General features: G+C 40.6%; 1 protein-coding gene across 4 annotated transcripts in view; it reads right to left on the bottom strand.

Annotated features, from left to right (window-relative positions):
- Positions 1–13,707, bottom strand: part of LOC106586826 (PTB domain-containing engulfment adapter protein 1) — a 190,015-nt gene extending 176,308 nt beyond the window's left edge. The window contains exon 1 of one of the 4 annotated variants that reach the window (XM_045707319.1): positions 13,603–13,707. The gene's annotated coding sequence lies outside the window, so the exon portion shown is untranslated. The remainder of the gene's footprint in view (positions 1–13,602) is intronic. The other 3 variants (XM_014174523.2, XM_045707322.1, XM_014174530.2) reach the window with 3 other exon arrangements.
- Positions 13,708–14,654: the final 947 nt, after the last annotated feature.

Genomic DNA, 14,654 nt, shown 5'->3' with positions numbered 1-14,654 from the left:
TACAATCAATAATACAGTAAAAAACTCTATATACAGCATGTGCAAATGAGGTAAGATAAGAGAGGTAAAGCAATAAATAGGCCATGGTGGCAAAGTAATTACTATATAGCAATTAAACACAAGAATGGTAGGATGTGCAGAAGATGAATGTGCAAGTTGAGATACTGGGGTGCAAAGGAGCAAGATAAATAAATAAATACCGTATGGGATGAGGTAGATTGGATGGGCTATTTACAGATGAACTATGTACAGGTGCAGTGATTTGTGAGGTGCTCTGACAGCTGGTGCTTAAAGCTAGTGAGGGAGGTAAGAGTCTCCAGCTTCAGAGATTTTTGAAGTTCGTTCCAGTCATTGGCAGCCGCGAACTGGAAGGAGAGGCGGCAAAAGGAAGAATTGGCTTTGACCAGTGAGATATACCTGCTGGAGCGCGTGCTACGGGTGGGTGCTGCTATGGTGACCAGTGAGCTGAAATAAGGCAGGGCTTTACCAAGCAGAGACTTGTAGATGACCTGGAGCCAGTGGGTTTGGCGACGAGTATGAAGCGAGGGCCAGCCAACGAGATCATACAGGTCGCAGTGGTGGGTAGTATATGGGGCTTTGGTGACAAAACGGATGGCACTGTGATAGACTGCATCCAATTTGTTGAGTAGAGTGTTGGAGGCTATTTTGTAAATGACATCGCCGAAGTCGAGGATCGGTAGGATGGTCAGTTTTACGAGGGTATGATTGGCAGCATGAGTGAAGGATGCTTTGTGTCACGTCCTGACCAGTAAAGGGGTCTATTTGTTATTGTAGTTTGGTCAGGACGTGGCAGAGGGTATTTGTTTTCATGGTTTTGTGTATGTGTTTAGATAGAGGGATATTTTGTGTAGAGTGTTTCTGGGGTTTATTGGTGTAAGTGTCGATGTAGAGGGGGTAGTTGATTTAGGTGGTTCGGGGTGTGTGTGTATTGAGAGGGGTATTTGATTTATGTGTTCCGGGGTGTTGGGTATGTTCTTGTGTTTGTATTTCTAAGGGGCTGTTCTAGTTTTGTATTTCTGTGTTGGCCTGGTATGACTCTCAATCAGGAACAGCTGTACATCGTTGTTGCTGATTGAGAGTCATACTTAGGGAGCCTATTTTCACCTGTCACTTTGTGGGAGGTTATTTCCATGTTTAGCGTTATGCCTTACAGGACTGTCTATCGTCGTTGTATTTTTTGTATACGTGTTTGTTTTTGGTTTCCCTTCTTTGTCCTAATAAAAGAAGATGAGTGTACATATACCCGCTGTGTTTTGGTCTCAACCCTTCGACGACCGTGACACTTTGTTGCGAAATAGGAAGCCAATTCAAGATTTAATTTTGGATTGGAGATGTTTAACGTGAGTCTGGAAGGAGAGTTTACAATCTAACCAGACACCTAGGTATTTGTATTTGTCCACATATTCAGAATCGTCAGAATCGTTCAGAGTAGTGATGCTGGACGGGCGGGCAGGTGCGGGCAGCATTCGGTTGAAGAGCATGCATTTAGTTTTACTTGCATTTAAGAGCAGTTGGAGGCCACGGAAGGAGAGTTGTATGGCATTGAAGCTCATCTGGAGGTTAGTTAACCTCTCTTGGGTAGGGGGCAGTATTTTCACGGCCGGACGAAAAACGTACCCAAATTAAACGACCTACTACTCGGCCCAGGAACTAGAATATGCATTATTAGTAGATTTGGATAGAAAACACTCTGAAGTTTCTAAAACTGTTTGAATGATGTCTGTGAGTATAACAGAATTCATTTGGCAGGCAAAAACCTGAGAAAAAATCCAACCAGGAAGTGGAGGATCTGAGGCTGTAGTTTTTTTCAAGCGATTGCCTATCCAACACACAGTGACTTAGGGTTCATTTTGCACTTCCTAAGGCTTCCACTAGATGTCAACAGTCTTTAGAATGTTGTTTGAGGCGTCTATGGTGAACAGAGAGCCAACAAAGGAAGTTGGAAGTTGTTGACTCAGGAAAGCACATGAGTTCATTGGCGCGCATTCACGTGATGAAGTAGCTGTGTTCCAAAACGTTTTTCAAGACATTGGAATCGTCCGGTTGGAATATTATTGAAGTTCTAAGTTAAAAAGGCCCTAAAGATTGATGCTATACAACATTTGATATGTTTGAACAAATGTAAATATAACTTTTTTTGACTTTTCGTCGTGACATTTTGGCCGCGCTTCCTACACTTGGAGTAGCTTACTGAACGCGCAAACAACATGGAGGAGTTGGACATAAATTATGGACTTTATCGAACAAAACAACATTTATTGTGGACCTGGGATTCCTGGAAGTGCCTTCTGATGAAGATCATCAAAGGTAAGTGAATATTTGTAATGCTATTTATGATTTTAGATGACGGGTATCTGTATTGCTTGATGTCTTTTTCTGAGCGCAGTACTCAGATTATTGCAAAGTGTGCTTTCCCCGTGAAGCTTTTTTGAAATCTGTCACAGTGTAACGCCCTGGCCATAGAGAGGGGTTTTTGTTCTTTATTTTGGTTGAGGGGTGTTACATTGGGTGGGCGTTCTATGTTATTTTTTCTAGGTTGGTTTGTTTCGTTGATTTTGGCCTTGTGGCTTCCAATCAGGCACAGCTGTAGTCTGTTGTTGCTGATTGGGAGTCACACATAAGTAGCCTGTTTTTCCTTTGGGTTTTTGTGGGTGATTGTTTCTGTTTGGTGCTTTCTGTTTCGTTGTTAGTACCTGACAGAACTGTCTGCTGTCATTTTGTTTATTTTGTCAAGTGTTCTCTTTTTGTATTAAAATTCATTCAAGATGAACACATCCTCCGCTGCACCTGGGTCTTTCTCTAACGATGGCCGTTACACACAGCGGTTGCATAAAGGAGATGTTCATCTATAATTCTTTGAATAACATTTTAATATTTTATCAACGTTTATGATGAGTATTTTTGTAAATTGTTGTGCTGATTCACCGGCAGTATTGGAGGCAAAATATTTTCTCAACATCACGCGCCAATGTAAAATGCTGTTTTTGGATATAAATATCAACTTGATCGAACAAAAAATGCATGTATTGTGTAACATGATGTCCTAGGAGTGTCATCTGATGAAGATCGTCAAAGGTTAGTGCATAATTTTAGCTGGTTTTCTGGTTTTTGTGACGCCTGTCCTTGCTAGGAAAATGGCTGTGTGGTTTTTCTTGTGTTGGAACTGTCCTAACATAATCTAACTTTATACTTTTGCCGTAAAGCCTTTTTGAAATTGGACAATGTGGTTACATTAAGGAGACGTGTATCTTTAAAATGGTGTAAAATAGTCGTGTGTTTGAGAACTTTGAATTCTGACATTTTGTGGTTTTGAATTTGGCGCTCTGATTTTTCACGGGCTGTTGGATAGTGTGAACCGTGGGTGGGATGGTAGCGTCCCACCTCCCCAAGAGAGGTTAACACAGTGTCCAACGAAGGGCCAGATGTATACAGAATGGTGTCGTCTGCGTAGAGGTGGATCAAAGAATCACCAGCAGCGAAAGCGACATCATTGATGTATACAGAGAAGCGAGTCGGCCCGAGAATTGAACCCTGTGGCACCCCCATTGAGACTGCCAGAGGTTCGGACAACAGGCCCTTCGATTTGACATACTGAACTCTATCGGAGAAGTAGTTGGTGAACCAAGCGAGGCAATCATTTGATAAACCAAGGCTGTTGAGTCTGCCAATAAGAATGTTGTGATTGACAGAGTCGAAAGCCTTAGCCAGGTCGTTGAATACGGCTGCACAGTAATATCTCTTACCGATGGCGGATATGATATTGTTTAGTACCTTGAGCGTGGCTGAGGTGCACCCATGACCAGCTCTGAAACCAGATTGCATAGCGGAGAAGGTACGGTGAGATTCAAAATGGTCGGTAATCTGTTGTTAACTTGGCTTTCAAAGACCTTAGATAGGCAGGGTAGATATAGGTCTGTAGCAGTTTGGGTCTAGAGTGTCTCCCCCCTTTGAAGAGGGGCATGACCGCGGCAGCTTTCCAAACTATGGGAATCTCAGACGATACGAAAGAGAGGTTGAACAGGCTAGTAGTAGGGGTTGCAATAATTTTGGCAGATCATTTTAGAAAGAGAGGGTCCAGATTGTCTAGCCCGGCTGATTTGTAGGGGTCCAGATTTTGCAGCTCTTTCAGAACATCAGCTATCTGGATTTGGGTGAAGGAGAAGTGGGGGAGGTTTGGGCGAATTGCTGTGGGGAGCGCAGGGCTGTTGACCGGGGTAGGGGTAGCCAGGTGGAAAGCATGGCCAGCTGTAGAAAAATGCTTATTGAAATTCTCAATTATTGTGGATTTATCGGTAGTGACAGTGTTTCCTAGCCTCAGTGCAGTGGCTAGGATACTAACCATAACAGAAATGAGATAGACATATATGAATCCTTGTAAAAAGCTGTTCCTGATAAGGAAGTGTAGGGAAGGTTGCAGCTTCTGGTACAGCAGAGATGTACAACATAAACTGATCCAGAACAGGCAGCCATCTTGAAACCTAAATAGCTAATTGTGCAATGCTATGTTCCATATCCTATTACCTCATCACTTAAAAAAGCAATAACACATTATTCAACACATTACATTTTGGAGACTCTTATTAATTAATCCAAAAGTATAACCATGTCCACGATCTGACTGTTTGAAACTCATTGATATTCCATTGCTGTGAGTTTGTTTTGACAATACATGGTCAACATTAAAACAGTGAAAAGAGGTGAACGTTCTTTCTTGATGTGATTTACAACATAACTCAATAAGATTATCATTGATGACATAAGCAGCTTGTATATGAAAATGGTAGCAACTTCCTCGCAAATAATATACTAAACAAAAATATACACTCAGCATGTAAAATGTTGATCCCATGTTTCATGAGCGGAAATAAAAGATCCCAGAAATGTTCCATATTCACAAAAAGCTTATTTCTCTCAAAAGGCCACTCTAAAATGTGCAGTTTTATCACACAACACAATGCCACAGATGTCTCAAGTTTTAAGGGGCATGCAATTGGCATGCTGACTGCAGGAATGTACACCAGAGCTGTTGCCAGAGAATTGAATGTTCATTTATCTACCATATGCCGCCTCAAGCATCGTTTTAGAGAATTTGGCAGTACGTCCAACCGGCCTCACAACCGCAGACCAAATGTTACCATGCCAGCCCAGGACCTCCACATCCGGCTTCTTCGCCTGTGGGATGGTCTGAGACCAGCAGCCCGGACAGCTGATGAAACTGAGGATTTGCACAACTTATGAATTTCTACACAAACTGTCAGAAACTGTTTTACAGTTCCCGCCAATTTCCAGCAACTTTGCACAGCCATTGAAGAGGAGTGGGACAACATTCCACAGGCCACAATCAACAGCCTGATCAATTCTACAATTAACAGCCTTATCAATTGAACTTCATGGCGACTACTCTAACTTAGTTATAGTGGTGGGATTGGCCTTAGCATCGATTCAAGATGACAGTAAACACCAGGGTTAAGGAAGTAAAAGACATTGTAACATCTCAAAAATAGCTATCTATACAAAACATTACACTTGAAAATGTGAGAATTTGTTTCAAAACAAGCAGTAAGAAACTGTTTACAGGTCCTGTGTAGCTCAGTTGGTAGTGCATGATGCTTGCAATGCCAGGGTTGTGGGTTCAATTCACACAGGGGACTAGTATAAAAATGCTCTGGATAAGAGTGTCTGCTAAATGACAAAAATGTCCAACATTTATTATGTACTTCCATAGAGCCTTAGCTGTGAATTGACTACTACACCATTCTGACCTGTGACAGTAGGCAGTGCTCCTCCAAAATGTCAACAAAGCCTAGTCATGAATAGAAAGGTTTGCAGTGTTTAATATTTTAGGCTACATCCAATTCTAATTTCTGTTAACCCAGAGGTAAAATCTCACAGAATTTGTTCAGCTGCGAGATTAACTTCTGTGTTCATACGTGTTAGAAATTGAGTTGTGTCAAAACAAAGTCCCCCCCCCCCCCTTCCTATTCGTGTGGGCTTACATGCAAAGCATTCGAGCTGAAGCAGTGTAAAAAAAACGTCTTCACCCAATCCTGATATGTCCAAATAACCTGGAACAAATGCTGATCTCAAGCACCCCATTCAGCCCTGGCAAATTCTCTTGGTCTAAATGCAGAATATGCCCACGGGAGATTAAGACCAACCAAATACACAGAGTATGTCATTATAGGTTCTGAGACATTCTGTGTGAGAAAATTATGCCTTTAGCAAGCAGGTTGGTCCAAACTCAACAAGCTTATCAAAATTGCATTTACAGAAATTACACGATTGAAAAAGAAATTGTGGCAAGGCATTATTTTCTGATAAATCTGCTGTTAAGTAGTTAAGTGACTGAAAAAAAAACAAATGTGTGCAACCTGAGGCTAAGTGTTGTCATAAGAGAAGACATTAGTGGGCAGGTGGATTTGGAATCCATTTAAACCTTCCATTGCACAGCTTATCTTTGTTTACAAACTACTGCCCACACACACACGTCTAATGAAAACTAGCTAAACTAGTAAAAGTAGCTTCTTACAGTCCCCACAACCATTCTGTGATTTTGTTTAAACCATAGGGAAAAAAATCTGCAATGCAGGCTCGACTGAATCGAGACACCAATATAGACCTGACATCATATAACCATGATGAGAGTCTGTATTTTATTAAGCTTTACATCACCTTTGACACCAAACTATTAAACGTTTATTCATGTTACTGTCAAAGATTAGGGCTAAAAATAAATCATTACAACGCTTAGATTTAGTTGCCTCGTTAATACACTGCAGTGATACAAGGAGATGTGTGAGGAAAATGTGCTGCAGAGTGAACGTTCAATTCCAAATATGCATGAAGTCAACAAGAGTAATTTTATTAAAGGTCGCTATAAGTCATTGTACATTTGACAGTGGCCCAAATGAGAAAATTACTGGCCAGGGCCAAGATCACAGAAAAGCTAGTTATGCACGCAGCATTTTAATCGTTGGTGATCTCATGTTTCATTTGCAGTCAGGGCCAGTACCTTTATAGCCTACCATAAAATCTGATATTTACACTGATTGTTTAGAAAACAAAAATAAAATCATCCCCCCTCAATGATGACATACATTATAGCCTATATTAAACCATTTCAAATGTAATGTGCCCAATAACATATTGATGAAAATCTTGGGGCTTGTACATGGTCCATATTATCAGGCAGTTGTGCTATTTTAGAAATAAGCATTATCACCAGTCTGATGCAGCATGGTGGCTACTTGGCTGAAGCATGATCTGATGCAGTATGGTGGCTACATGGCTGAAGCATGATCACCAGTCTGATGCAGCATGGTGGCTACATGGCTGAAGCATGATCACCTGTCTGATGCAGCATGGTGGCTACATGGCTGAAGCATGATCACCTGTCTGATGCAGTATGGTGGCTACATGGCTGAAGCATGATCAACTGTCTGATGCAGCATGGTGGCTAATTGGCTGAGTCATAATCACCTGTCTGATGCAGCATGCTGGCTAATTGGCTGAGTCATAATCACCTGTCTGATGCAGCATGGTGGCTACTTGGCTGAAGCATGATCACCTGTCTGATGCAGCATGGTGGCTACTTGGCTGAAGCATTATCACCTGTCTGATGCAGCATGGTGGCTACTTGGCTGAAGCATGATCACCTGTCTGATGCAGCATGGTGGCTACTTGGCTGAAGCATTATCGCCTGTCTGATGCAGCATGGTGGGTACATGGCTGAAGCAAGATATGCTGATCAGCGTTGTTTACCACAATGGGCTAATTATTGGCTTGATCACAAACTGTAAACATCATTTTGTTGCTTGTTTCTTGTTTAATATCCTTAAACTACTGGCACTAATAAAATCAAGTGATTTTTTACAGCGTTCATAAATACAGTGTAAATTTTACAGTGAATATGCATTCGATTGGCTAACAGGCTTCCTGCAGTTACTTTTTTTTATTTTAACAGTGGGTTAACTGCCTGTTCAGGGGCAGAACAACAGATTTGTACCTTGTCAGCTCAGGGATTTGAACTTGCAACCTTTCGGTTACTAGTCCAACACTCTAACCACTAGGCTACCTGCCGCCCTGTATGAGGAGTTGCTGCTCTTTCCACCCAACAGTTGATGTTCAGCTGATAAATGAACGACTTCGGGAATTAACCTGGTTTTTAAACAATTATATAGTGCTAGACTACAGAATAGCATTATTCCAATATTCACTTTGTATTTAACCAGTGATTTGTGTAAATAATGTTCATGTCTTGACAAGCTAGCAGCTCCATAGTGTAGGCCTTTGTAAACCTTTCTTTGCTAACAATGACTTAGCTGTGTCTGATATGAAAAAAGACTGAAAAGCACGTGGAGGACTTATGAATGTGCGTGCCGATATTCAACTCTGAATTAATCCGCCTCCGCTGAGACGGTCTTTGACACAAAACTATTCAGGCAACAGGGATCTTTATCCAGGAGGGAACGGAATGTCTCTGTTGTAACCAAAAAGCTGATCTTGACATCTAGCCAAATGCATAACATGAGCCCCGAGCTGCATACAATTGGTTTGACACATCTTAGATTTCTTATAGTTATACTTAATTTATAAATTATAAGCAGTGGCATAGCAAACTGCCACTGTATTACAATGCTCCAAGAATTCCTTTCTGGTTGCTCTGGTAGGGTCTCACAAATTATGAAATCTACAAAGCCATTTCCCCGCTGACGTTGGTGGAACACCAGAATCTATGCGAAGTTATATATTGTGTCTCTGACCGCCCTGTACAGAGGTCACCACTTCCTTGGAGATCAAACTGTTGAGAGCATGTTTTTAAAGGACATCCCGACACTCTGGCTGTGCCCAGAGAATATTACACATTTAGTACCAGACCGAAGAATGTACCAGTACACATGAAATACGTTAACAAGGACATTGTAAGATATTTCATTAACATATTTAAAACCACCAAGGTATAATGCTCATTTACTTGTCATGTATGAGCTGTTAAATGTCATATTATACAGTGGATAACATATATATTTACACTGAGTATACAAAACAATAAGAACACATGCTCTTTCCATGACATAGACTGACCAGGTGAATCTAGGTGAAAGCTGTGATCACTTCTTGATGTCACTTGTTAAATCCACTTCAATCAGTGTAGATGAATGGGAGGAGCCAGTTTAAAGAAGGATTTTTAAGCTTTGAGACATGGATTGTGTATGCGTGCCATTCAGAGGGTGAATGGGCAAGACAAAATATTTAAGTGCCTTTGAACGGGTTATGGTAGTAGGTTCCAGGCACACAGGTTTGTGTGAAGAACTGCAACGCTGCTGGGTTTTTCACCCTCAACAGTTTCCTGTGTTTATCAAGAATGGTCCACCACAAAAAGGACATCCAAACTACTTGACACAAATGTGGCGAGCATTGGAGTCAACAAGGGCCAGCATCCCGGTGGTTCTTTACTGCATTCATAATACGTTTTTTCAATGAGGTCATGAACATGATTTCACACAAAATTTATTCCGATGTCTTTTCAGGAATGTACTACTCTTTTACAACTCAGTCTGTGAGGTTTTACAATGCTTTCCCATAAAAAGTATTTGTACAGAAGTAGAAACACACAAAAGTGCAGTCAATTGAAACATTAAGAAAACATTGACTGTGAAAATACATTCTAAAGTGTGCCTGGGAGTTGAGCAGTATTTTCTTTGATACGGTAGCTCGGGTGGTTCCAAAAGACTTCCAGTTCCATACATTGTTTGAATAACAAAGGGTCCCATCACAGCTTGGAAAGTCTTTATTCAATAACAACAATGCCCATCTGCCTGGAACAATTAAGACAAAGACTTTATATTCACCAAAGGGGGAATATCACAGGACCTAATAACTTTCTGCCACATCATTTGCAAGGGGCGATGATTAATTGAGATATGTAATAAGTGCAGAGAGGATTAATTCACTCATTACGTCTGAAATTCAAAGCTTTGACATTTCAGGGAGTCAATGCACAAGTCAAGCAAGACAAAAACATCAATAGTCTCGGCTTCACTGACTCGCTCCTGCCACACACTGTCCTCCATTAAAGAAAGAACAATTTAGACATGTCATTATTGTGTAGCCTGCACATAGACATGATATTAGTTATTAGCATATCTTTGAGATGAGTGCAGGTTCTCCACTGAGTGTCTATCACCTTTTAAGTTTACCTTAAATACTAGTCACATTAGGAGTGGGCCTATTTGGTTCAAGATAGATTTTTTTTTTCTGTTATAAGGATGAGGTTAAAAGTAAACTGATCAGTAGAATGCAGCAGTAAGTGATAGAGGCAGCTCCCAGGCTTGTTGCTTGAAGATTGGCGTGATGGAGATCTCAGTGACAGTGAGGGATAGTAAGCATCGGCTGATAGCGATGATGTTATCAGGCAGCGTGTGTATGGTCTAAGACTCAGACAGACTGGAAAGACCACTGAAAGTGTTGACTGAGTACACTGAGGAGAATACTGTTGTTGCTGTAAGGTTGGGCAAGGGGGAATCCTCAACCCTGGCACAATGGCAAAGTAACAAAACTATTAAAGATGCATTATAAATGTTTTTCTATCATTTCAGTCAGTAGTTTTGAAAGTAGCGCTAACAAGCCAAAACGGGTACCCGAAAATTGTCAAAATTGTCCAAATCATCCATTTCTCATAATATCTTACGTCCTGCAATTCTTTTTTTTAAGATCCTGCAATTTGTATGATATGTTATAAATTTGAATTTGTACAATATATTATGAATTATTTGTAAGTGCTTAAGATCCTGTTCATTCTCTTTAAGTCAATATCAATTAGTTACTGAGTAAAATGTAATTTTGATGAGACACAGCATTTTCTAACATTTAAAACATCAAATGAAAGAAAATCCATCAACTTACCATAAAACATTTAGGCTTGTCAAGACTAAGATCTAAGGAGCAAGAGGCAGAAAATGACAGCTTTGAGTTAGACTATACGCTGATGATCAGATAGAATGTTATTCTGCACAATCTACGGTTGAGTCAATCTAGATCAGATAGAATGTTATTTTGCACACTCTATAGTTGAGTCAATATACTAAACCTGTGTCAACCTAAATTACTGTGGATCTTCCTCCCTCTAGTCTGCTGCACTTCAAACAAGTGCCATTGCAGACTGTCACGCTCTGACCTAAGAGAGCTGTTTTTTCTCTGTTTAGGTAGGTCAGGGTGTGATAGGGGGTGGGCATTCTATGTTGGTATTTCTATGTTTTGGCCGGGTATGGTTTCCAATCAGAGGCAGCTGTCTATCGCTATCTCTGATTGGAAGCCATACTAAGGCCGCCTTTTTTCCCCCTTGGTTTTGGTGGGTAGTTGCTTTCTGTTTAGTTTGGATAACCTGACGGAACTGTTGGCTGTCATTTTGTCGTGTCCGTTTTCATTAAAATATAACGATGAGCACTCAACACGCTGCGCCTTGGTCTCCTCTATATGACGCCCGATACACAGACACAACAACACACATCTGACTGACGGTGCTTGACTTGTTTCAAATGCATCCTTCACAGAACTCCGAATGACTACGTACGATATAGTTTAGCGGAACGTTCCTAAACCCAGCAAAACTGTGACGACACATTGTAGCCTTAGCCTACATGCCAGTTCAGGGGTTTTAGCTGAATAATATGTTTTTTTTTTGTCGCCTCGCTTATATTATGACATTAATTTAACTATGCGCTCCAATCCTACCCAGAGTTCCATGACCGCTTCTACTTCTCTCGCGGTCATGGAGGCCCAGTGAAAATTGAAAAAAAGATTAGTTGGCTCTCTGCTTTATCCTGGGCCTTTAGGCTCATTCACAATGATTTGCAAAAGGGGTAGAATTCATTGTGTAAGAGCCTAAAGGCATTGCATATGGCATCAAGACAGGTTTCAGTTGCTCACAATGGAAACATTGTTTGCCCAGATACATTAGGCTATATATCCTTGTTTCTCAGGTAATGGTCACTGTGTAGCAGACAATGTTTGGGAGGTGGACATGTTTCTAATAAAACAGTCAATCAATCCAATCAAAGTTTGTTGGTTGCTTACACAGATTTGCAAGTGCAGCGAAATGCTTATGTTTCTAGCTTCAACAGTGCAGTAATAGCTATACAATTCATCAAACTACCACAGACACTACAATACTACTTCAGAGATCAAAACATACATCAATAGAAATGGTGTATGAGACATAATTGGTGAAAAAGACACAGACGGCATCATACAGTACATTAACCATGTGAAATATGACCACAAAAAGACATGCCACATGTCCTCTAGTGGACAGAGTTCATTTTGGCACTGAGAGCAAAAAACAGTTTTCTCTGAGAGGTAAATGTGGACTGCATGTCCTTTCCAATCGGAGCTCGTCTTTTGCCCCAGGGTAAAAACTACAGTGCCTGCGGTATCTCTACACTGCCCCAATAAATTGGGGTGGCAGGTAGCCTAGTGGTTAGAGCATTGGGCCAGTAACTGAAAGGGTGCTGGATTGAATCCCAAGCTGACAAGGTAAAAATCTGTCATTCTGCCTCTGAACAAAGCAGTGTTCCTCAGTAGGCTGTCATTGTAAATAAGAATTTGTTCTTAACTGACTTGCCTAGTTAAATAAATAGAAAATATATCCACATCTTTGGCAAAATGCAAAAGACTGCCCCCATGGATGAAATAGTGCAAAGTAATGACCAGTATGAAGCTGCTGAAGGTACCATGGTGAAAGTGTGAAAAATAGAGCTTGCTCAGTGACAATGATTATGGGACAACTGCAGACACAAATGTCTGATATGAACATACAACATCACCAATATTGAAATAGGTCCTAGTAGTAGGCTAGTAACAGCAGTAGTATATATATATTTTTTTCATCAGCTGTGAAATGAAATGTACAATTTGTATGGCAATTACATATTCTCTGAAAGTCTGAAAAATCGATAAGCAACTGTTTTTAAGCAGTATGGCTTACCAAGTGAAATGACAATGTAACAACACCGTTACAACTGGTAATAATACCGTTATATTATATCTGGTCTTTATAAACGGAAATAATGAAAATGTACCTTCCGCGTGCACTGAAATACGGTGTCTAGGTGGCTTGATTTATGCATGCAGTTGTGGCACATGATTCCAATAGACGAATTGCAAATATGTAGCATTGCACTCAATACAGTATTGCCTTCTGTCGTTATGTCTACCAAGAGTAAAACTTAAAGTGCCACTTGACTCTCGCATCCACGCTGGAGCAAATGAACCTGTCTGTCCGAGTGCGCGCTACAAAGTTTATTGTCAACATCACGGAGTAAAATTGAGAAGATGTGAAAATAGAATGGACCTATGCGCACAACAAATAAATAGATTGCAAATGTATAAAGTTCGACATATTTTGCACTTGCAAGAAGTTTATTATTCTTCACTAGGCTGCGCGGACGTGTTTTGTACAGAAAACAACAAAAAGGCTACACAAACATGCGACTCGATCAACATCCAAACACAAAACTATTGAAAAAATTGTGTAGGCTAATCCCATTCCAAAAACGTATTAAAAAATATGAATTGACTTACATTACAACACGACAGTTAACAGGCTGTCTTGAAAGATGGTCCTCGGCGAAACCACATCAACCCACCCTCTCATGCCCTCATCTCATCTCAACACACATATAGTGGAAAAGTTTAGTGACGTCAACGTACTCGGGTTAACGTTGCTGATCTACTGGAAGTGCCAGCGAGCTGCACATTTAAAGCGACAGATCATGGGGTGGTAACAAATTGACATACATCTGGACATCAAGTGCCACCTTTCAGGGGATTTTTGCAGCTAGAAAACGTGCAAAAAAAAAAAAACATTTCCACGTACATTTAACTCATTATAATTGGTAAAGTCTCTGTTTGAATTAGTCAATGTAGATTTCCAACCAGATCTCTGAACTCATAGACCTAAGAATAGTTCAACTAAAACTTGCCTCACTTCTACTCTAAGGTCTCTATCATGTATCAACTACCTCTCTGAGGACGGCCATTTAATTATTAAAAAGTAGGGCCATAGGTCCCTGAAACACTCATTGTTCTCTCTTTCTACTTTTTGTATTCTGGATATTACACCCTATTATCTCCTATTGTTGTTAACACATTCATTCAGATTCCATTATAGTTGAAAATTGCATTTCAACAAGAGTACTCACAGAAAGCGTGCATCTGGCCATTTTTTCTGCTTCGTGAAATGAGGCCCTGCATTACGAGTGCAGAAGAGCACGGCTCCACCATATCCATCACCATCACAGCTCATCACACCAGCAGTCAAAAGAAGACTCGCACGAAATGTCTCTGAAATATTGATGGCAGAAATGTTCAGGTGAGGCTTCTCTGACTGAGGCTGATATGAAAGTCCATCAGCATGGAAATTGCTTACATTTTGATATGAGTTTCAGATTTAAAACATCCTTTTCCACAGATGCTGAGAGCAGGGGCCTGTTCCCTGTTGGGTTTTCTGAGTGCAAAAGGTGGAAGGTAACCTTATGGTGAATTAGTTTTTTTAATACTAAAATACACCTAAAGAAACTCTGACTGCTTCAAACTGGTTAGCTTGTTGTGATACATACAGTTTTGTTTGTCAG

This window comes from Salmo salar, chromosome ssa25 (genome assembly GCF_905237065.1).
Source record: "Salmo salar chromosome ssa25, Ssal_v3.1, whole genome shotgun sequence".
NCBI lineage: Eukaryota > Metazoa > Chordata > Actinopteri > Salmoniformes > Salmonidae > Salmo > Salmo salar.
Note: the sequence above shows the minus strand (reverse complement) of the source record. Positions and strands in the feature narration are given on the sequence as shown.